Genomic DNA, 24,542 nt, shown 5'->3' on the forward strand with positions numbered 1-24,542 from the left:
GATGGGGCTGATGGGGGTGGTGGTTTGTAACTTCCGGGCGCTCGGGCCTGTTGAGAACGCAGGCAGACTGTCTTTTGGGGTCTAGAGAAAGTGCTCAGGCACCGAGATGCAGACGCTGCAGGTAAAAGAAAGGTCCAAGGGGTATGGGTGGGGGGCTGATGGAGTCCGCCTCCGTGGTGAGTCATACTTAGCTCTTCAAGCTTCCACCTGGAAGTGAGGCTATCATTTCCACACACTTGTCATTGGCCAAAGCCAGTCACGTGGTCATGCAGAGCTTCAAAGGCATGGAGGACGCAGTCCTACCATGTACCTAGATGGTGGGACACCAGGGTGTTGGTGCACAGCCTACTGACAGCCACAGGGACCCAGTCTGCACTCTCACTGCTTCCACAGAAAGCGGCCGGACTGACTCGGTCATGAGACCAGCAATCTTGTCCACTGGCCACATCTGGTCGCCTGCTGGAACTGCTTCCAGCTCCTCTCCTCCCCCTTGCAGCCCATTTTGGGTTTCCTCTCTCTGTTCTCTCCCTCTCTCTTCTCAGCAAAGTCATTTCCCGGTTGACCCTTAGCCCTCCCATCACAGCTGCCCCAGGAGAATGTCTCAGCTGTTCCTGTCTACCTCTCAGTCCAAATAACCAAACACTCTGCAATTTTCAAGCTGCCCAGGCACCCACTCCTTCTCCACCTCGCCTCATGTAAGGGGCTGTATCTTCAGTTCAACAGATGAGGAAACTGAATCACAGAGGAAGTAAATGACCTGCTCAAGGATCCATGGTTCATGGCGGACCTGGGATTTGAAAGGCAGGTCTCCTGGCTCCTAGTCTAGCGCTCAGCCCTCCCCACATGGCTTTTCTGAGGTCAGTTCCTGACTCCACCCACCATCCTAGGGCCACCAATGACGCCTTCCTCTCACCATCCTAACTGACAAGCACTCCGTTATTCTGGTTATTTCACAACTCCATGCCTTCACCTGTGCTATTCTCTCTTTGAAAGCCCATCTCCATCTCCAACAACCAGAGGGCAATCTTGAAGTTGTCCATCTCCCTCAGGCCACAAGTGCAGGAGCCCCTGGGTCTCCACCCTGCAGGCTGGAAAGGCTGGCAGGTGAATTCCTTCCACCTGTGGCTACAGCCTCTCAGATGCCAACTCTGTGGCTTATCGCCTAAAGTGCAGGCTAAACCTCCCTCCTTCCCATCAGCTCACTCCATTAGTTCAATTACCTGCACCGGTGAAGCTCCATGTGTCTGTCAGTGTTGGCAGCTGGCGGCCAACCCAAGGATCCTGAGCTTGCTGGCTCAGCCCCACTCCCTCTCTTGGGAGGGCAGGTGCCATCACACCATTCAAATTTTTCTTTCTGCAACCTCTGCCTTCTATATCCCTAAGGACACTAGAAACTGCACTTCCTGGGGCATCTGTGTGTAGTCTCTGTGCCGCACACTTAACCTGCATCGTCCTCCTCAACATGCACCCCCCGTTCTATGGATGAGAAAATGGAGAATGAAATACATAAAGAATCAGAGAGAAGACTGTTCATTTCTCCACTCAAAGACTATTGATTAAGTACTTAACGATGTGCCAGTCACTGTTCTAGGCACCAGGGACAGACAGACACAGGAGGAGATAGATAATAAATGTCAAGTAATGATAACTGCTCTGGAGAAAAATAGAGCAGAGTCAGGGGATGCAGAGTGATGGTGGAACTGCTTTAAAAGGGTAACCAGGGATTCTCTCTCTGAGGAGGTGATATTTGTTCAGAAACAACAACTGAAGCCCACGCACCTAGAGCCCGTGCTCCACAACGAGAGAAGCCACCACAATGAGAAGCCTGTGCACCGGAATGAAGAGTAGCCCCCGCTCGCCGCAACTAGAGAAAGCCTGCATGCAACAACAAAGACCCAACGCAGCCAAAACTAAATAAATAAAAACAAATTTTTAAAAAATTTATTAAAAAAAAAACCTTTGGGAGAAGAACATTCCAGGAGGAGGGAACAATGCATGGCAAAGGCACTGCAGTGGGCATGAGCTTGGAGTGTCTGAGGAGCAGCAGGAAGGCCGGTGGCCAGGACAGAGTGAGGGAGAGGGAGAGAAGCGGGTGAGTGCAGAGGGGGACCAGACCGTGTCGGGTCTTGTGCGAGTCAGGGTAAGCCAGCTGCTATAACACATAGTAACCCAAGTTTTAATGGCTTAACACAATAAAGGTTCATTTTTTTTGGCTTGGGCAACAGCTCAATTATTGTCATCAGAGTTGGAGTAGAGGGTGTTTGTTCCACACGCCCAGGGATCCAGATGCCTCCTATCTTGGGGCTCTATCAACTTCTCAGAGTCCTCATTGGATCCCCCATATCTAGCTGGCAGATGGGGAAAGGGGGGGAGAGGGCACACCCCTCTCAACTGCCTCAGCCCGGGGTGGGGGGCACACGTGTCACCTCCCCTCGAATTCCATTGGCAAAAATCAGTTGCATGCCCCCACCCTCCCCCATCCCCCACTGTGCAAGGAGGCTGAGGAAGGCTGCAGCTCTGCGTGTAGGACCAAGGGGAGGACAGAGGCTTCAGTGAGCACAGACAGCCTCTGCTGTGGGCCCTGGTGAAGCATTTGGATTTTATTCTAAAAGTGATGAGAAGCTGTTGGAAGGTTGAGGACAGAGGAGTGAAATGATCCAGTTTGTGTTTTAAAGGCTCACTCTGGCTACAGGCAGGGAGAGACTAGGGAAGGGGCTTCAGTAAAAGTTACCCAAGCCACTTGGTAGTTCAGGGCTACGGCTGGCATTTGAACTCAGCCACTCTCACCCTAGAGCCCTGAGACTTCACCCCTGGGTCTGCCATCTCCTGAAGGCTGGTGTGCAGGTGTCAGCTCTTACCTGGATTGTTGCAGGAGCCAACCTGCCCATCCATCTTTCTGCCTCCCGAAAACACAATAGGTAGAAGACAGGTTTCAAAGGAAGTCAGAAAGTGACAGGACCTCTATGGCCTGCTCAACCTCCGTTTCCTATAAAATGATGATAATGTCATGTGCTCCTAGGGCGGTTATGAGCTTTAACTGAGACATTGCATATGAAGTGAGGTGCTGGGGCACACTGACTGCACTAGAGAATCCAGAACCTTCTAGGCCTACTTCTAATAGCCTTGGGAAGAGGGTCCCTGATCCCCACTGTTTGGTTTTCCTTTTCCTGGAAGGCTGGGATCCTGTCCGCTGGGTGAAAGGCTTTGCCTTCTATTACCCTACAAAGTCCCCAAAGAGAAGGGTTACATTCCAAAGTCCCTGTCAATTCCCTCTGGAGTAATAGCTTCAGCACACCCTCCTGGAAGCCTGCTTAAATGAGGGTCTCAGGGCCCGGTCTGTGGGGAGAGGAGTGCCAACCAGAAGAAAAATGACCCTCAAATTAGGGCCAAAGATCCTCTTTCCCTCTCAGGCAGTTTACCTGTTCTCCAACCCCAGAATTCATTCACATTCCCTGACTCCATTCTGGGGAGAAGTTAGCCAAATTCTGGCCCCTCTGAGCCCATAGTTGGAGCTCACAGGCTAGGACCTTGCCCATGCGAAGAGCTGGGACTGAAGGCTTGGTGTTGATGTTTGGGGCTCTGAGGCTCAAACCTTTGAGTTTTTCTGTTGGATAATGTTCACAATGATTCAAAGGAGGAAAGCTCCAAACAGATTATTAAAAAGCTCTGACCAAAACCTGCTCCTGGTGGAGCATATTTTAACGTGTTGAATAGCGATGGGTTGAAGAGCTCTGGCTGAATAAAGAGGGACTATGACAAGTCTGTGCAGAACATGAAGCCAGAGGGCACCAGCTGGGGCAGCGGAGTGTCTGGGGGTGTTCACTGGCCACATTAAGGAGTTGGAGCTAGAAAACCAAAGTGAGGAGCTGGGGAGAGACAACCAGGAGCATTGAAGAAACACTGCCAGGATGTTCCCATAGGACAAGCAAAGCTAACGGTTAAGATCTAGGAGACAAGTGTGGCTACAGTGTGGAGAGAAGAAGGAGCCAAAGAAAGACTAGGAAGAACACCAGAGAGGAAAAGGGAAAGAGGGGAGGAGTAGGGGTTTAAATAAAGGTGAAAGATGTGGCATTTCAGAGTCCACTGGCCATCCTGAAAACCTCTCCCACTGCCCAGCATCTAGAATGCTAGGCAAAATACCACAAACACCCTTTCAATGAAGCCCTGAATTCAGAGGCAGGTGAGGGCATTCCTTAAAGACCCCAAATTAAGAAAGAATAGGAAGTAAGAATGCTGAGATGACATTGAAGGCGGCAGCTTCCCTTAGGGCATTAGTCCGACCCTTTAACAGAGGGTCTTGAGTTTTAAAATCCACATGGGGACCCAAGCAAGGTGGGAAGTTTTAATCGAGATCTCAACATAAAACCTAGATCCTTGAAGAGCTAAATCTGGGGTGAAAAGCTGGCCCCATCAGTGAAGAGAGACTGAAGGAGACATGTCTGTCTTGGCCTGGACTCTGGCTTGAAAAAAATCAGTCTCTCCTAAGAATTTGGAATTGGAGCTCCTCTCTTCTGCTGGTTGAGGTTCACACATACACTGTTTATGTGATTTGGAAAGCGCCAAGCCAAGAAATTTATTTAAACTGGGACCAGATTAGCTGCACCTTGGGGTGCTAATCCTCTTTGGAGCTGACACTCTTAACCTAGGCTCCCAGGATTCCCACAGATAAGGAAAGCCCAGGTGAGTATGAGCTTACAACCTGCAATTACAAGATATGTAAGAAAAGAAGCCAGTGCAAGTGGAAATCAACAGATAAAACCAACAGCAGAACTAGACATCCAGAGAACCTCAGATGTTGGAACTGTCAAATTCAGACTATAAACAAGCATGTTTAAGTTACTTAAAGAAAAATACTTTAAAAGATTCAAAGCTCTTACCCAAACATTATTTTGTGTTAGCCTCACAAAACCTCTTTGGGTAAGCAGGTGAAGTTGCATTCACTTCTTTTTTTTTTTTTTTTTTGATAAAGATTCAGAGCAGAGGCCAGGAGACCTGCTTCAGATCCCACAATTAGTAACTGGCAGAAGCAGGACATGAAATTCGGGTCTCCTGCCTGCAAAATCGGTACTTCTTTCTCATATAGTCTACATGTTTCGCAAATGCACCCTGAAGGGCCATATGGATTGGGGATGGCTTAGCACAGGTGAAGGGGTCATGGGCTAGTGCAGACAGGGATGCACACCATCATCCTTAGCTCTGACCATCCAGGGCACGGTTGTGCACCCTGACCCATGGTACCTGGAACTCCATCCTGCTCATCCTAAGAGTTCTGTAACAAGTGAGGGAAGAGGTAGAAAAAAGAGTAAGGGCAAGGCATGTGGTGAGGATGAAGGAGAAAGAGGAGAAAAAAGAGCAAAGAAGGGGAGGGATAGTAATTAGTGGATAGATGATGCAAAAAGCAGAATCACATGAAAAGGACTGCCAGAGGAAAAAAGTAAACTTTTGGCTTGACAGCGTTTTCAGAGATCCAAAATCTACTAGTGATCCTTCAGATTTTATATCCCCTTCTTCCTCAGTAATAAAGTGGTGTTTAGCTAGGGACCACATTAAGCAGCCTCCCTTACAGTTAGCTGTGACCTTGGGGCTAAGTTTTCACCAATAGAATGTGAACAAAGAGAAGGGCTCAATTCCAGGCTAGAGCCTAAGACAGGGGTGTCCCCATGGAAACCCAGGCTCGATTTTTGACCCCAAGGCTGTGGGTCAACAGAGGCACACCACAGAAGGAATCTGGGTCCCTGTATGTCTGTGTGAACAGAGCTGCCACTGACCTGGAATATTCACCTCTTTATAGGAGAGAGAATTAAACTTCTATCTTCCCAGTTATTGTTGGGTCTCTTTGTTACAGCAGCCTGCCTTACCCTAACTAATACACCAAAGAAAAAATCACGGCTGATTACTGCTGCAAACAATTGAGGGAAAGTCAGAAATACGTGTGCTGAGTGACGTGAAGTTCTGCAAAGCTTTAACATGAACCAAAAGTCCATGCAGGTGGCTGCAAGGTCTAGCAGAGATGCTGTAATTGAACTGTTGTCGTCATGTGTGTTTTGCTGCAGGGCTCACGATTTTTCTTAGTTTGGGCTTTTCCTGGTTTTTTTTTTTTTTTTGCCAATTTCATTACAAACTGAACTTTGACTTTTGTTTCCTAACTTACATTACTGATTGAATGTACTTCTGACAATTCTCATGTTTCTAACTGGCATGAAGCATATTTTTCCCTCTAAGGAGTCATGAGGGCAAATGCTCTTTCTGGGGGCGCCCCATGCTACATTGATGGAGGGAAGTATTGGGGGCAGGAAGTACCCAGCTGTCCTGGCCTGGCACTGAGGAGTGTTTCTGCTCACCTGGCCATTTCCATCCTGGGCTGTCTTCCCCTGCTGGACTGTGGCCCCATGCTGGGTCCCTGGGAGCTTCGTCAGCAGCTATCAACACGTTCCTTCTAAAAATGAGACGTGTGGGAGTTCCCTTAGTGTTTAGGATCCAGCACTTGCACTGCTGTAGCCTAGGTTCAATCCCTGGCTGGGGAACTGAGATCCTGCAAGCTGTGTGACGTGGCCTAAATAAATAAATAAATAAATAAATGAGACGTGTGTTACAGTAAGCCCCACCCCCATGACCCATGACCTGCTGAACAGAAGGTGCCGGAATGCCTCCCCTAGGGACGCCTGAGAGTGTTCCATGCAAATCATGCCAACCCCCATCCCTGGGAAAAGACTTTGAGGTCCTCATCCCTGTCCCCACTGGGGGGCCTAGGACACAGTGTCATGGGACTCTAGCCCTTGCAGGAAATCAGAGCAGGTCAGAGCTGGAAGGGCCTTGAGAGACTCCTTAATCCAATCCCCTCAATTTACAGAGGGGGAAACTGAGGCCCAGAGGGAGGAAGGGACTGCCAGATAGAGCTTAAGTCTCAGCTCCTCAGCACAAACATGTTCTCCTAAACCCCGCCAGCTTCCTAGAGATCTGTATTGCTGGCCTCATACCCAGGGCATGTATTTTGTATTAAAAAAGCAAACTGCAAACAAACATTCTATCCACTCTAACTGAAAATGAGCATAGCCCCTCAAAACACTGAGCCCTGAGCTCTTAGAAACCAAGGCGTCCCAGCTCTCCAGAAGGACAACGATCCCCTGCTCCCAACCCCCCAGTCCGAGCGCCGGCAGATTTCCCCAGGAATGAGGACGGGCTCCCGGGGGGGGATGCAGCATGTGCGCCACAGCGCACGGGGAGTGGGGGGCCGAGAGTAGGTGGGAGACCTGCAGCCAGAAGCCGGCAGCCTGGATTCCGGTCTCATCAATGATGACCTTGCCGTGTGACTGCGGGACCCTCATCTGCCTTCTCTGGGTGTCACTGTTCTAGGTGGTAAGTTTCGGGGGTGGGTGGCTGTTGGACCTGATGACATTCTGTGATCTGAGCTGCTGAGGAAAGAAACCTTGTTAGATCCTCAGGCAGGAAAGCAGGACTCTACTCCCAGCCCAGCCTAGCCCAGAAGCGAACAGAGAGAAGAGCCAGCTTTAGGATGGATAGCGGCAGGAGATGGTCCCAGCCACTCTGGACAGGGGCTATGAAGGAGGCCGCTGCAGCGGGGCAAAAGCAGCTCATTGCACATGTCTACGGCAGTGTATACCAACCTGCTTGGGGCAGAGGGGGTCCTCACCCTGGGAGGACTTCCCGGAGTGAGAATTCCTCTGGTTGGGAATGAGTGAAGCCTTGGGCAGACAGAGAACCGTCTGGGCTCATTTCCACCCATGCACTCATCTCCTTCCTCATCCATCCTTTCCCGGAAGAAGACAGGGCTGTGATTGGGGCCCAAGCTCAGGCTCATCCAGCCTCCCTTCTTTCCCCGGTGCGAGCCATCTCCCCATCGTGGTGCATTCCGACTCCACACCCCCTGCTCCCAGGACTGAGCTCCTGCTGCCTTCTTTGGTCTAGAGAATCACAGCTTCTCATAAAACTGCAACATCTCCTCGAGGTGCTTCTGTTGTAGCCCAGGACACACAACCCCATCACAGGCTCTCAAAATCCAGCTTCTGATCTCTCTCCATGAGTAAATGTACCCACCTGGTCACAGCAGTCAAGTCAAAACCCCATGTCATGGTTCCCCTGGAGGGAGGGGTCCTGTGTCACCCGAAGGAACATGAGACAGGGCCTCTGGGAGCCAACAGGCCTGGAGAAGCCATTGGGGTTTCTGGCTTCCGTTCCATTTTTGCCCGTCTTCCAGGCAGCCTGGGCAGCTGGCTCACTGAAGGCCAGCCTCTTAACTCATAGGCTGACTGCCTCTCTCTGACCACACCTTTCATCAATTCCAGGCCAGCCCCGGCCAGGCAAGGGCCTCCCAGCTGGCCTTGAGCTCCTCACCCACCCACCCCTTTCCAATCTCCGCAAGGAAACCTCTCTGCAGCTTTGATTTTGGTTCCTCTTCCAAGAAGCCTCTTCTGGGTCTGTCTCTTCTTCCTCAGAAAGTGGTACCAGGAGGCCTCTTTTATCCCTTGCTCTGAGATTCTCTGCTACCCCTCCTCTTCCTCCGGAAAGCCTTACCTGAGTAAGGGAGAGAAAGGAAAAAGGAGTCCCATGTAACAGCCCGGCACCAACGCGTCTTCTCTGCTGGGCGCTCCATGTCAGAACCAGAGGAGGCAAGCAGCATACCACCCACACCACCACTAAAACATCTTCCTTTTGCGAATCAGTCAAGCTCTTTCTAAAGTTTATACAGAAAAATCACCAAGCAAGAATAGGCAGAAACCTAAAAGAGAATAGTGAGGGGGCTTATACCGACGGGATATTTAAAACAGTATAAAGCTCTGGTGAGTAAAACAACATAAATAGACAAACAGATCAATGGAACAGAAAAAAAAAAAAACCCAACTCTATCAGGAAAACAAATAGCAACAGCGATTTTGTATGTGGTGAAGATCGTGTTTCAAATTACCGGAGATGAGACGGATTCTTTATTATGTAGCATGGAACAACTGGAAAAAAAATTTAGATCCCTGTCTCACACCTTATACTAAAATAAATGTCATATCCATCAAAGGCTTAAACAGAAAAAAAGAAAATGACACCAGAAAAATAATATTGAGATTTTAAACGTTAACTTGGAGGTAGGAAGACCTTTAAAATGTGATACAATACCTAGAAGTCATAAAGAGAAGGTTGATAAGTTGGACTACGTAAAAGTCAAGAATTTCTGCCATGGGAAAGAATACCACAAGCAAACCACAAGCTGGCATCCCTTAGCACCAGGCAAAGGGGTTGTTTTCCTAATATGTAAAGATTCCTCCAAATCCATAAGAAAAAGGAACAGCACTCCAGATGCAAAGTTAGCAAGTGAAGAGTATAAACAGACAGTTCACAAGGAAGGAAGAACAAACAGCTCTCAGACACATGAAAAGATGCTCAACTTCGCTCATGAAAGAAAAGCAAATTAGGCTACAAGGAGATAGCACTTTTTTTCACCTATCAAATCAGCAAAGGTAAAAAATATTTGTTAACACACTTTTATATTGCTATATAAAAGAGTGTAAATTGGTACAATCTCTGAAGAAGGCAATTTGACCCTAACAAAATTAAAAATTCATATGCCCTCTGACCCAGAAATTCTGCTCCCAAATATTTATCTCACAGATTAAGCATAGAAGTGGGTACTTGCAGGGCTGTTGTGTTGAAGCACCTCTTGTAAAACAAAAGGTTAGAAAATGATTTAAATGGTTAATAGAGGATTTACTAAATGAATTGCCCATAATATGGAATACCAGCAACTGTCTCAAAACTGTTTAAAAAATGTGGCTACTCTGTGCCAATCTGGAAAGATTTTCAAGACAAGTAAACTGGAAAAATCAAGGGGCAAAAGAATGTGTATAATATGTTACCTTTTCTGGGAGAACAAGAATAATTTCCTCCTACGTGCACTGATTGACATAGACCGTCTCTGGAAGGATCTGTAAAAAAGTGGAGTGGTGGCTGCCTGTGAGGCGGGCCTAAGTGTGTGAACTGAAGGTGGCACTTTTCAGAGGAAACCGTTTTTGTAAGTTTTGGATTTTGTTCTGATTCTAACAAATAAAATCACTGAAAACAAAACCAAACCCAGTTCTTTCCATAGTCTAACAGCTTTCCTGTCATGATTGACCCTTATTTCTTGCTCATCATGTGTTGGTCTTCTTATTTCAAAGGCCACTCTGGGGTCTTCCCTGGTGGTCGAGTGGTTAAGACTCCGCACTCCCAAAGCAGGGGGCGTGGGTTCGATTCTCGGTCAGGGAACTAGATCCCTCATGCCACAACTAAAAGAGCCCACATGCCAACTAAGGATCCTACGTTACCATGCGGCAGCTAAGACCCGGCGCAGCCAAATAAATAAATTAAAAAAAAACAAAAAACAAAAAAAACCCCACTCTGATGGTTGGTGCCCATTACTCTCAAAAGCAAAAGCAAAAAAAAAAAAAAAAAAATTTTCCCGTGGGACCCCCACCCACCTCTCGGAAATTAATGAAAAAGTCTAGCTGCCCCTCCCACCACCCCAGCCCTAGCAAATTCCAAACCCCCAGCTGTTTCAAAGCATGGGCAAAGCCAAGGCCTGGACAGATTCGATCCCTTGGTATGTGTGTCTGGGGTGGGATGGTCTGTGGGGAATGAAGGGAATCTAACCACATGGGCGTGAATCTTCCCAGCTGAGAAGTACCTCATCCCCAGTAGAAAATGGGAACAGTTCCCAGGGAGCATGTGATTGCCCCAAGGCATCTGGCAAGGTTCCTGTTTGACTTGGAAAGTCATTCCTCCTTCCAACCATCATGTCCTAATCCCTTGCTTCACCAGCCAGCCCAGGCTGGGGTGCAGGGTGGCACCAGAGGGAGGGGAGCACACAGAGAGGCAGCATGGCCCCTGCTCGGAACAGCAGCCTAGGGGAGCCACAAGGAGTTTAGAAACTAGGCTGATGGTATGCTTCCCATGCCTGACTGAGCAACAGAATCACTGGGGGGAAACATTTAAAAATACAGATTCCCGGGAACTATACTCAATATTTTATAATAATCTATGAGGGAAAAGAATCTGAAAAAAAAAGATACATAGGTATGTATAACTGAATCACTCTGCTGTACACCTGAAACTAACACAACATTGTAAATCAGCTATACTTCATTACAAAAACACCCTTTCATCTTTAAAAAATAAAATAAAAAGTAAAAAAATAGGGACTTCTCTGGTGGCGCAGTGGTTAAGAATCTGCCTGCCGATGCAGGGGACACGGGTTCCATCCCTGGTCCGGGAAGATCCCACATGCCGCGGAGCAACTAAGCCCGTGCGCCACAACTACTGAGCCTGTGCTCTAGAGCCCGCGAGCCACAACTACTGAGTCTGTGTTCTAGAGACCGTGCGCCACAACTACTGAAGCTCGCGCGCCTAGAGCCCGTGCTGCACAGCAAGAGAAGCCACCGCGGTGAGAAGCCCGCGCACTGCAATGAAGAGTAGCCCTTGCTCGCCGCAACTGGAGAGAAAAGCCTGCGTGCAGCAACGAAGACCCAATGCAGCCAATAAATAAAGTAAATAAATAAAATTTTTAAAAAGTAAAATACAGTTTCCCAGGCCCCCTCCCCCCCTAGTGAAGCAGATCTTCCAGAGGATGGGGCCGGGAATTTGTATTTTAAAATATGTTTCTAGATGACTCCGATGCAGCCCACCATCCAAGATGTGCTGACTGGGCCCCCAATCTAGGCCAAACCATTTATGGGACAGGTGGGGAAACTGAGTCACATAGAGCAGTAATTCGCCAAGGTCACCCAGAGAGCTGGTGGAGTGTCACCCACAGTCGAGCTTGTGCTGTGTGAAGGTTCAGCACAGAAGTGTCCGGGAACTGATGGGCTGCAGTCTCACTTAAGACCAGCACCATGTATCAGCAGGGTGGGAGGTGGCCTGGCTGAGGTGTGACTGCAGGGACTCTCAACTCCAAAACCCTTAGTGGAGCAGAAAGAGGAGTTCACACTTCATGAGCATCCACCCTGTGCCACGCACTGTGCTGCACCACCTTTGCCCCCAGTGTCCTGATCACCACCACAGGCAGGCGTTCACACCCATTGTACAGAGGAGGAAGTTGAGGCTGAGTAATGCCAAGAACTTGTGAAGGCCCGGAGCCAGTGAGGCATGGAGCTTGCTGTCAACCCCGAGGTCTGTGGCTCTGAACTCAGTCTTTTCACGGCCCGACTGCTTTTCCCCAGATGGGGCTCTCAGATGGGATCCCACCTTGGACACCCAGGAGGCATTTGTTCCTTCGTTGACACAGAGTGGCTTCCCAGGGCTGTGAGCAAGGGCTGAAGCCACACAGAGCTGGGTTCAGCGCCTCTTATTTGCTGTGTGACTTTGGGCAGGTTACTTAACGTCCCTGAGTCTCCATTTCCTCGTGTGTAAAAGAGGTATAAGTTCAGCTAGTCCATAGGTTATTGGGAGAAGTCATTTCGTCATCAAAGTATAATGATATCTGACAATTCTTGAGCTCTTCTGATGTGCCAGTCACTGCACCGAGCACTTTATAAGCATTACTTCCTTTTGCCCCCACAACAGCCCTAAATGCCAGTGCTATTACTGCCTCATTTGATTTATGAGAAAACCGAGACTCAGAGAGGTTAAGTAATTTGTCCAAGGTCACACAGCAGAGTTGGGACTCAAGCCCAGAAATGGAGCTCTTAGCCACCACACTTTGAACTACATTTCAGTGCCATGCCTGGCACAAATGAATGCGGAGCCAATCCTAACTATTAGTAATATTAATATCCTGCCTCTGTCCTCAGAACAGAGAGCAAAGTTCGGGGTAAGAGGATATTAGTGAGGACATGTGGGAGAGGAGAACATATCTTAGCCCCTAGGAGGCTGATGTAGGTCACTGTGGCCCAGTTACTGATGTGAAAATAGGAGGTCTGTGCTTAAAAAAAAAAAAAAAAAAAAAGTAATTCCAAGACAGATACTGCAACATGGACTACTTGGATCGCGTGGTCCCTGCTTCAGCAAAACACTCCTCTTGCCTTGTTTTGTCCCTGCCTGGTGAGATTCTATTTCCAGTTCCCTTTTGAAGAGTGATCAAGTCACTTAGGTGAGAGCCTGGCCACGTTATGAACACCAGGTGTAGCTGGGCTGACCCAGTCTGGCCTCGGGTAGCGAAGGCAAGTGTGAAATTGGCAGAGGGCTGAGAAATCCAGATTGTCACTCACTGCCCAGCGCTTAATTGCTTTAATTAAGGTTCAGGACTGCAGGTCAAAGGAGCACGTGATCATGGTTAAGGGGTGTAAACAGGATCTTAAATCAATTTGTGATTAGGACTTCTCTGTTACTGACATCAGCTATTGGGTCTTTAGCTTGTGATGAATGCATTCCTGGAGAAGAGCTTTGTCCTAAAGGAGGCTCCGGGGCAGAGTGGGGGTCTTGGGAAAGCTGTTTAGAGAAGGTGTGACTTGCACACAGTCATGAAAAAAGATATGTGGGGATGGCAAAGAAGAAAGAACGAGGAAAACTAGTTTAGTGCCTACTGTGCCCCAGGTTCATTTACATTCAGAACTCTGGATCATCCTCCCAATAATACTTGGAGATAAGTATGTGCTCCCCATTCTGCAGATGAGAAAACTGAGGCCCACAGCTGGCTCTAAATCTGGCCCGAGGCCACAGGGCTAAATAAGCAGCAAAGACAGAACAGAAAGGAGATTAGCCAAGTGCCTCCCATGTCTGCCAAGTGCTTTGCCACTAATGTTTTCACAAACGTAATATTAAGGAAAACCCTACAGCACGGGTGTGCTTCTCACCATTTTACAGAAGAGAAAACTGAAAACCAGAGAGTTTAAGGGGCTTGCTGGTGAGTGGTCTATGTTACAGTAAAATTCACGTTTTTTCCCGGTACCTCGGAGTCTCAGATTGCAAAGAATCCACAAATCTGTAGTGTATCAAACAATGACAGAATAAATACTACAGCTTTTCTGTTTGTGTACTGCTTTTCAAATGTTTGTAAGCTGCTGTTATATTGGATAAAAACAAATCAATTTTAAAGGGTAACAAATTCAGAGTTGCTTTTTTAACACTGTGTCCCTCCCCACAATCTGGTCCCAATCGATGCTGACCAAAATAAAACTGCTGAACCCTTGGGGGTCTGAGACATGGGTTGATGATGTAAAAGGGTTTTCATAATGGAAAAAGTTGGGGGAAGTTGCTTTGCCCTCTTTGGTAGGAGCATGTCCGGGAGGAAAGTGGGTACTCTTCCAAGGGAATGCATCTGACAATGGGGGGCCTGGACAAAGGGGCAAGGAGATACTTCTTCAACAAGGGGGTGGAGGCAGAGGGGCTGGGAAGGTGTATTCACTTTTCTGTGATGATGCCGATTCTGTGACAAACCACCCCCCAGATCTCAGTGTCTTATAACAATGAGCTCATGAGTCTGCAGGCCGGCTGTGGTGGGATTCAGCTCTGCCCCACCTGTCTCTCATCCCGGGACCCAGGTTGAAGGAGCAGTGGCTGCACGAGGCATGCTCTTCTCAGGGTGCAGGGCTGGAGCCCAAGAGGCCAAGCCATCCAAGCAAGCACATTTAAGACCTCTGCTTGGATGAGCTACAATCTATCGGCAAAGCCACAGTCAGCAGGGCAGGGCAGTATACTCGGCTGCACGGTGATGCCGGGAGAGTAATCTATGTTGAACGTAACACAGTATTCCATAAAGCTTGACTGCCTACAGCCACCTGGGCGGGAAGGTCTGGAGGACCATTCTAGGGGAGCAGGTCCCAAGAAGCCAGAATTTAAAATCTGCAGTAGTTTTAGACCTGGACACCCGTGGCCATCACCTAACAAATGTCAGGGGTGGAGGCCATTTGGGGCCCTTTGCTGGGCCTGATTCTGAACCTGCTCTGCCCTTTGAGTTGTGGCTTCAGGCTTGGAGCCCCAGGATAGCTCAGCCAGTCCCGATCCAAGACTATCTCCTGCCTCCCCACATGCCCATCTCCGGGGATTGCTCCCCAGCCAACTCGTGAAACATTCATTTCCCCTAATTCAAATATTTTCACCCATTAGAAGACTTGTTAATATTGTGTTTTAAGAAGCATTTAAAAGAAATCGCTCTCTGCTCTGGCTGGAGCCGTAGTTCGTAAATTATTGATTTCTGCCTGCAGGAGATGAGGACTCTCTTCCTTCTAGAACAGAAAAGATATTGCCCCAGCTGGGGTCTCAAGAGAGGCAAGTGGGAGCTGGTACAGGAAGAGGGTCTTCACCCCCACCCAGGGCAAGGGAAGGAAGAAACATGCCCCGTTCTATCCACCCTAAACGGGGTTCCAGTTCCTGGCTTTTCTCACCCGGGTTTGGGCAATGGGCCTGGCAGAATTCCTGCACTGCCTCTGGCCAGCTGTGTTACCCTGGGCCAGCTGCTTGGTGTCTCTGGGGTGCAGGCAATGTCCCTGTAAATACATAGAATAGTGCTGCCTGCAGCTCAGGGCTGTAGGGAAGTGAGGAACGAATGAGATGATGCCTGAAGGAGTCACCATTACTCCCCAGGTCCTAGTAAGTGTACTTTTCTTCCTCCGTCCTGGGGCTTTAAGTTCCATCGGAACAGGGCACCCTGCACCTGCAGGCACCACACGCAGGCTCTGAAATCAGTGCTGGACTGTGCCTAGAGCAGGAAAAATTTCCAACCTGGGTTCACCAGGAAGGCCCTCTGTGCTGCCTAGAGGCCCCCGCAGCGCAAGCCAGCAGTGCCCTTGAGCCTGGCTTGTTCACCCAGAGGTAGGAATGACCTTGATGAGGGTGTCTCTGAAGTGTGGGAACCAGCGCAGCCCACAGTGCTCAGTGCCAGGGTGGGAGCCTCTGTGCAGTCTGCCTTCTCCATGACAGCCTTTGCCCCATCCTGTCATCCACAGGGGGTGTATTAGCATCTCTCAACTTTTGCAAGGCCTGGTAAATCAGTCTCCCTGTATGGCAGTATTCACTGGAGACCAGAGAAAGGGACGTGGAGATATGGAAAAAGGCAGCTCAGAGTCCCAGGGAGCACGTTGAGCTGGATCTTCTCCAGCCCAGAGGAGGAATCTGGGCATTTGAGCCACTTTCCCTGCCATTGGCCATAGTCCAGGGTTCAGGCAGAGGGAGGTGGCAATGGGGGAAATGGGTGGCAATGGGGTCCCTGGCAGTGAAGGGCATGCACACTGGACACCAGGCCCTGGCCCAGCTTTGCTTCTCCCTGAGTAGGCCAGTGCTTGGGCACACCCAGAAAGCCAGAATCAGAGCCTCTTAGCCCCTGAGTGGAGAGACCTGGGAAGCCTGGAGTTTCTCAAGACAGTGACCCAGGTGCTCAGTAAATCATTCCTAAATATCAAGTGCAAAAGCTTTGAATTTTGTGATGTAAATTAGGACAGATGCGAGGGTATCCCTGCAATGCCATTTTTGGTCATCGTTCTGATGAGCTTTTTGGAGAGGGGGATAAGGGTTTGTGTTACTACAGCCCCTGGAGTAGTCCTGGAGTAGCCAGAGGGAGAGGCAAGTATGTGCACTCATAGGTGGAAAAAGATAGACTGAAAGTCATTGATCTGGTTCAACCTCCCCAGTTGAGTGAAGAAACCCCGACAAGGTCAAATGTTTGGACAAAATCACACAGCAAGTTAGGACCCAAATTCCTATCCAATTCCTCTTCTGCTTCATCATTCTTGAAGAGCCGTAAGAGAGAAGGAGAGGAGGGGTGGGATCAAGGGGACGGAGAGATTAAGGAAGTATTCTGGCAGGAGATGGGGCAGAACTGAGTTTTGAAGGATGGGTGGATTTCAATCAATGGAGAAGAGCCCGGCGGGGAGACGGCATGGGCAGAAGTGGGCAGGGCAGAGGTAGACATTGAGGGTTCGTGAGTGAGTAAAGCGACAGTGAAGGTAAAGCTTAAAGTTCAGGCAGGGTCACTCTGGGAAGGGCTCTGTTTCCTTTTCCCAGGATCTACCCTGGGAGCCCTGCCTGCAAAATGGTGTTGAGGACTTGTACTCAGCCCCAGCCACTTGGCCTTCTCTGCCTGACTGCCTTTCTAAATCAATTCTCCCTGCCCCCTGACATTAAAGGGGAAGCCATACACCCGCCAGCCATGTGCCATGTGACTTTGCCCCCCTCCAGGCCGCAGGGGCTTGGATGAGGGGTGGACGAGTGACTGCTTCATCCATAGTCTGATTCAAGGGCACCAGAAATGCTCTCTCTTGAGAACATCACTGAGACACACAGAAACTATGGTCAGGAACAGGGACTGAAACCAAAAAGCTGTAACATGGGGAGAAGGCAGGGGCAGTTAAAATAGCTCTGTGCAAAGTGAGTAGTCTGCTGGGCCCCAGGAGAAGGGCTGGAGTCTCAGACCTTCCAGCTCAGCCTCTGAGGCCCATCTCTGCTGCCCTGAGGCTGCCTGTTTTCTTTGCCAAACAGCAACACACCTAGGCAGTTAGTGAGTTACAGTTCCTGGTAACAAGCATGCCTTAAGTAGAACACAGCTCAGCCAGGGCAACCAGTCTTAGAAGTTGTGGCCCCAGCAGAAGCTACCCTAGTCCCCTGCATCTTGAATTAGCATCAGTGGTCCAGTGGGTAAGACTCCGCTCTCCCAATGCAGGGGGCCCGGGTTTGATCCCTGGTCGGGGAACTAGATCCCACGTGCATGCCACAACTAAGAGCCCACATGCCACAACTAAGAGTCTGCATGCCACAACTAAGAAGTCCAGATGCCACAACGAAGACCCAGAGCAGCCAAAATACATAAATTAAATAATAAATAAATAAATATTTTTTAAAAAAATACTTTAAAAGAAACGATCTCCATAGAGGCCCTGCTGCTCTCCCACCCCAAATGCCTTGTTCCTCTTGGCCTTTGCCACTGTTGTTCCCTGTACATTTAGAGCCCAGCTCAAGACTCACTTCCCCCAAGAAATCTCTAACTACACCATCCTCACCTGACGACACCATCACTAAGCCCCAGACAAAATGGTAGCGCCAGAATGAGAGGGACCATGAGAGGTAGCCCTTTATAATTTACAACATGTTTTACTTCCATCGCATGGCCTGAGTTTCACAGCTACCTGGGAGGATGCGGGGAGCTGCCTTATCTTCTCTTTACTGCTAGTGGGGGACAGGGCTGGGGCTCAAGCCCAGCCCTCCCAAATCCCATTCTGAGACCTTGTCCACTTCATCTCCTACAGTGGGTAACTCATTGCTGGGCATATAACTTGTCCTAAGAGCACTCAGAATTGTCTTTGTTAATTCACTAATTCAACTAAGATTTATGGAGCACTTTCTTCATGCCAGGAGCTTTTCTAGATACAGGAGATACTGCCATGACTAAAACCGACAAAAATCCGTACCCTTGTGAACCGTGCATTCTAGTGGATGGAGGTATCCAATAAACATAAGAAATAAGTATAAGATACAGCATGTTAGATGGTGATAAGTAATAATGGGGAAAAAATAAAGTAGAAAAGGAGGACAGAAAATGCTGGGTGTGGGGTGACGTTTTAAAATAGTGTGATCAGGGAAGCCTTACTGAGAAGGTGAAGTGTGAACAAATATTTAAAAGAGGTAAGGGAATTGGCCATCCAGATATATTGGGGGTGGGAGGGGAGCCTTCCATTTGAAGGGAATGGCATGTGCAAAGGCCCTGAGGCAGGTGATTGCCAGTCCTGCGTGGCTTGTGGCAATACCCCCTGCTCTTTTTCCTTGTATAGTTTGGCCTCTTCAGTTTCTTTTGTCCTGCTGCTCCTTTCAAGGTGCTGGCCACAGAAGGAAGGCAACATCTTCCAAGATAATATTCCTAGCCCTATTTTCCAAAAAGAGAGGGCCAGACAGGCTATTGCTATGTCCAGTGACTAAGACAGACCCTTAAGAGTCTTTTGCCATGGCAGACTCTGCTCCAAAACTCAGGCCAGGACACTGGCCACTAGCTCCATCTTCTTCTGATGGATGTGCACACAGTTCAGTAGCTTGGGGGTCACTGGCTACAGATTCCCTGAAACTTCTGTTCACCAACCTCACTGACTAAGAAGGACTAAAGAGATGAAGACAAAATACACAGGGAAGCACCAAAGAAAGCCGATGGGACAAGATCAGGAAGACAATGCCATATACACGAGTGACCTCAAGAGAGACCTGAGAATGTCAAGCCATCAGTGGGTACCCCCACTCCAACACCCCTGAGTTTCCGTATTTCCTTGAGCAGGTAAGAATGTGCAAACCCCTTGCCTTCACCCACACTGTATTCCCTTCCCTGAGTCATATTCTCTTCGTCATCTACTCCCACTCAGAGTGACTCACTCATGTCAACAGACCCTGCATGCTTTCCCCACCCTTCCTGCAGCTCCCAAGACTGGCCCCTGGTGCATATGGGGCTGGAGGGGGCAGGGAGTGAGGAGATTCAGCATTGGCTCCAGTGTTGATGCTGCTGGGCAGGGAGCAAGAGGGAGACCTGGAAATGAAGTCTCTGGAGCCCCCGAAAGGGAAGGCTCATGGATTTCTGCTAAAGGCAGAAAGTAGGGGAAAAGTAGGGTAGAAACTGGGGCTGGAGGCAATAAGTCAGAGATGGCTGGATTTACATGACTGGTGCAGTCCCGCTGCCCATCCAGATATGGCTGACTTTCCTCTGAGAAGGGCTTAGACTCTCCCCCAGGTACCCCTCCCAGCATTTCTTCTCCTGTCCCTAGCCATACCAAATGTGGCAGAATTTTCAGGGATGTCTAGGGGACGCAGAATCCACTGGGACAGCAGTTGAGAATAATGAAACTGATGGACTGAAGAGAAAAATATTCCATTTCTCTTCCCCAACCCAGTATTTACCAAACATTGAAGCCCCATTCTCTTTTTTCCTGGCAGGGAAGCAATTACACAGCCTGACAGCCAGTCCCTGGGGCCTGGGCTGAGTTGGAACTAATTACTAATAAACATTGAACTAATACTCGGGACCAAATTAAAACTAATTTGGATCAAACCAAAATGACTCAAATGAATTCCATCTCCATGGTCTCCTCCACACAAATTCACACACTCACACCAACTTACGTCTTAAAGTCTCCCCAAATTTGGGAGTCCCAGGACAAAAACCCAACCCACAGAGACATGGCGTCAGGACCAACATCTCTCTCATTCTTACTGAAGCAACTCTAGACGCCAGCATGCAAGGGCCTGGTCGTCTGCCCACCCCACAGTCCTGCACCTCACCGGACACATCTCACACTCTCTTCAATCCTTTTTAAAGACATAACTAAGAAACCAATCATATGTTTACATTTCAAACGTAGCATTAGCACTTAAATTTAAACGGCACTGCGGCAGCCCTCTGGAGCCCACTCAGCTGTCCTGCTCCCCAAACACATTCAACTTGCCAATGACTGCTTCTGTCTTTACAATGTATGAGGACCCCCATCTCTCTGCCAATCCTGATTCAGTACCTCTTCTGAAAGCTTCTATGAAGAAACCTTCTTGGGGAATCCTTGTCACACACTGAATCAGGGTTTATGTCTTATCCCACATTCCCACCTGCACAAGCCTCCTCTTGGCATTACTCAGTCCTTTCCTGAAGCCTTGAGAGTGAAACCTTTGTCTGGAGGGGTGAAGACCTATTCTTTCTTCTCTATTTTCTCCTTCCAAGGTGGTGAGGCTTTGGGGCTGGTCATACCCACTGCCTTTTCTCTTGAGAGTTAATAGAAATTAAAAAGGGTCTTGCTAGTAAGCCTGGCTCTGGTTAAGGTTTCAGGAAAGAGACGGGTGTAGGGTTCCTTTAGGGTCCGTGTTATCTAACCCAGCTCCACTGGTAAGAAACCAAATAAAATTGAAAGCAGCAGTCCCATATGAGAATAAAGAGTATGCCCGTGGATGGAAACTTTCCTGAGTATTAGCTGTCAGGAAGTTAAGACCTCAGGGAGTGAGCTCGATGAACGGGTTCCATACATGTCCAAGGTGAGTAACGACCTAGCCAACATTTTCTGATTCACAGACTACAAGGATGAACCAACACTGCTCAACCATCCAGTCAATTCCTCCAGTTTAAAGGAGAAACAGACCAATAGACGTGCGACCTGCCCCTCATTCAGCAAGTTAGGCAGGGATCAGTGTTTTGGTCTGATGAAATACCAACTTTTCCAATTCCAGTGATAGAGCTAAAGCAATTCCTTTCCTCTGTGAGTAGTAGACCTTCACAAAGATACAGTCTGGATGAAGGCATGGGCAAGTTGCCTCCTCCTATCCCTCCTGCAAATGAGTGGGGAAGGCAGGGAGGTCCCTAGCTAAAGAGGGAGTTCCAAGTTGCAGCCTCTCCCCGTTCAAGGCAAGGGAGGGCACATGCTGAGGGTGGAGAAGGGGGACGGGCACTGTCCCCATGGGCCCAGGTCCTGAGAATGCTGTGGGCAGAGGAGGGACTGAGGAGGGACAGCACTCTCTCAGCAGTGACCTTCTGGAGCCTCCTACTGAGAGGGACAGCTGGGCGTGACTATGACAAGCAGGGCTTGAGACCATGGCTATGCAGTCTGGGGCTGGGCACCCAGACAAAAATTGCCCACCGATCCTTTTTTTAAATTTTTATATAAGTTTATTTATTTATTTATTTTTGGCTACATTGGGTCTTCGTTGCTGTGCGCGGGCATTTATCTAGTTGCGGCAAGCGGGGGCTGCTCTTCGTTGAGGTGCGCGGGCTTCTCATTGCGGTGGCTTCTCTTGTTGCAGAACCCGGGCTACAGCCTCGCGGGCTTCAATGGTTGTGGCACGCGGGCTCAGTAGTTGTGGCTCGTGGGCTCTAGAGCGCAGGCTCAGTAGTTGTGGCTCGTGGGCTCTAGAGCGCAGGCTCAGTAGTTGTGGCTCGTGGGCTCTAGAGCGCAGGCTCAGTAGTTGTGGCTCGTGGGCTCTAGAGCGCAGGCTCAGTAGTTGTGGCTCGTGGGCTCTAGAGCGCAGGCTCAGTAGTTGTGGCTCGTGGGCTCTAGAGCGCAGGCTCAGTAGTTGTGGCTCGTGGGCTCTAGAGCGCAGGCTCAGTAGTTGTGGCACACGGGCTTAGTTGCTCCGCGACATGTGGGATCTTCCCAGACTAGGGCTCAACCCCGTGTCCCCTGCACTGGCAGGCGGATTCTTAACCACTGCGCCACCAGGGAAGTCTCTGCCTACCAATCCTTTTTAAAGACATAACTAAGAAACCAATCATATGTTTACATTTCAAACGTAGCATTAGCACTTAAATCTAAACTGCACTGCTGCGGTTAGATCAACTGATTTTATATCCAAGACCTTTAGGCTTTAAATACTCTAGGGAATGATATGGTGACTAAAGAAAGAACATTTCATTATAAAGTGGGGTTTTTCCCCCCCTTAAAGGGCATAGTTCCTAAAACAGCGCTTGTCTCAGGGATCCCTTTAACAAGATGGCCAGAGCCCTTCCCCCTGTGCAGTTTTCTGAGACCCATCGTTATATGGACTGTTTAGGATTATTCCTGTGTGTTCTCACATGGGTGTTTTATTGTCTCCAGCTTGATTAAAAGACTCTTTATGGCAGGAACTGGGTTCCCTGTGTCCTTTGGGCTCTTCATAGTACACAGCTGAGTGCCGATCCGTGAACAGAAGCTCAGCGGCTAATTATTTCTGTGACTGTTGTTCAGCACCATGGACAGAACCTCTCCTCTCTTCCTCCTTTTCCCAGGCTGTTTGATTTCTTTCAAGACAAAGCCTCCAGCTGCCTCCTTGAGGGCTCAGCTCCCCTTAAACACACCTTTCTCCTGGGGGGATTGCACCAAGAGCCAGAAGCCACACCATGCCAGGTGGGAGAAGAAAACGTGGGAGAAGAACCCTGGAAAGGAAGGGATTTCCCTACATTTCTTGCTGTGCTTAGAATGAGAAGACCACCTGAATTTTGTGTCCCAGCCAGAGCCACAGTCCCCAAGCACCCCCAAGAGCTGCAGATACCCATCTCAATAGTGCCCAACATGGTCTGTAGTCATGGGGTTATAGGCCAACAGAACACCTGGCCACCTGGGGTGATGCTGGGAGAGAGCCTGGGCTGGCCTGAGCTGGGGAGACCCTTGGCTTGGCAGGAGACTGACGGGATGAAGAACACGTTTGGAATGCAGATAAGGAGAGACTCAAAGGCTGATTGAGAAGGCAACCTCAGTCATTAAAGTCGGCAAAGCCCTGGGCAGGGGACAAGGCAAGGGGCCAGCAGCTGAGGCCTGCAGGGACAATTCAGAGAAGATGGAAAGTACTGGTAGGTTCAAGACAAAGGTTGCAAATAATACTATGGGGCTGGGAGTTTCCTCTGGCTTTTTTATATTAGCTGTGGGGTGGAGATGGGTCACCACTTTAAAGAAGGGGTGCCAGGCTTCCCTGGTGGCGCAGTGGTTGAGAGTCTGCCTGCCGATGCAGAGGACACGGGTTCGTGCCCTGGTCCGGGAAGATCCCACATGCCGTGGAGTGGCTGGGCCCATGAGCCATGGCCGCTAATCACATGGCAGGAGAAAGATAGAATTTTCAGTGGGCAATAATCCAGCACCCAGTAGAGGTCAGATAGTACCATTCTAAAGCTGGAATTAGTAAATTTGGTAATCCATGATCATTTCAAAAATCCCTTTGCTTACTGCATCTCCACTGTGGTGGATGCTCCAGAGGCTGAGATAAAACAAATACAACCAGCACAACACACACACCAATTCCATTAAATTTATTGACTCTCCTCCTCCTTTCACATTCTGCCTGCCCTTCAAGGCCCACTTGGAATCCTTCTTCATTCAGGAAGACTTCTAGGGCTAGAGTTAGCCTAGGTGCCAAGCATTTGTTTGCTGAATGGATGGCCCTGGTGAGCATCGAATCTGGTGGTTCTCAATTTTTTTGTATTGTCTTACAATAGGTTACCTGGGAAACAGACTCTGAAATGGAGATCTGTAAATTTCAATAAATTTACACATAGGAAACTTATTGAAAGTACTTTTGGCAGCAACACCTGGGAGTGAGGGCTGGGGAGGAGAGTGAACAAAGTGGGACTGGGCAGAGAGAGGAGTTGAACTGGGCTGAAGCTTCAATAAAATTCTCAGCCAATTCTACAGGGAGCTCTGGAGCTGGGATGATACTTCTGAGTTGTCCTGTCCTGAGGCAAAAGGGATGGGTATTTACATCCCCACATTCAGAGTTGGATGCCGGCTGCTCCCAGGAAGCAGGAAGGTGGCATGACCTTGAGCGAGATGGCTGAGCGCAAGTCCTGGAGAGGGACTCAGCTGACAGGCATCTGCCAACACTCCCAACGGCTAGAGGAATGAAGACCTTGGTCCTGAAGAAGAGATCAGGGTGACACCTCACATCATCCACTACATGGACCAACAATTTGGACCAACGGTTTGGACCACACTGGGTGGAGGGCTCGTATCAGAATCCCAGGAGGAGGCATAAAGAGTTGTCCAAGATGTTCTGTTACAACCTTACCCCCCACACACAGAGGCCATCATGATTAGGAACTGCCGATCTACTCCCACCTGCCCTGAGACAAAGGAGGTGATTTGCCCAGGGACACACAGCAGGTGAGCGGCTAGCGTGAAAGGAGCCCAGGTATTTGTGGGCTGCCATTGGGGTAT

Source organism: Neophocaena asiaeorientalis, unplaced genomic scaffold, assembly GCF_003031525.2.
Source record: "Neophocaena asiaeorientalis asiaeorientalis breed wild unplaced genomic scaffold, Neophocaena_asiaeorientalis_V1.1 scaffold30, whole genome shotgun sequence".
Taxonomy (NCBI): domain Eukaryota; kingdom Metazoa; phylum Chordata; class Mammalia; order Artiodactyla; family Phocoenidae; genus Neophocaena; species Neophocaena asiaeorientalis.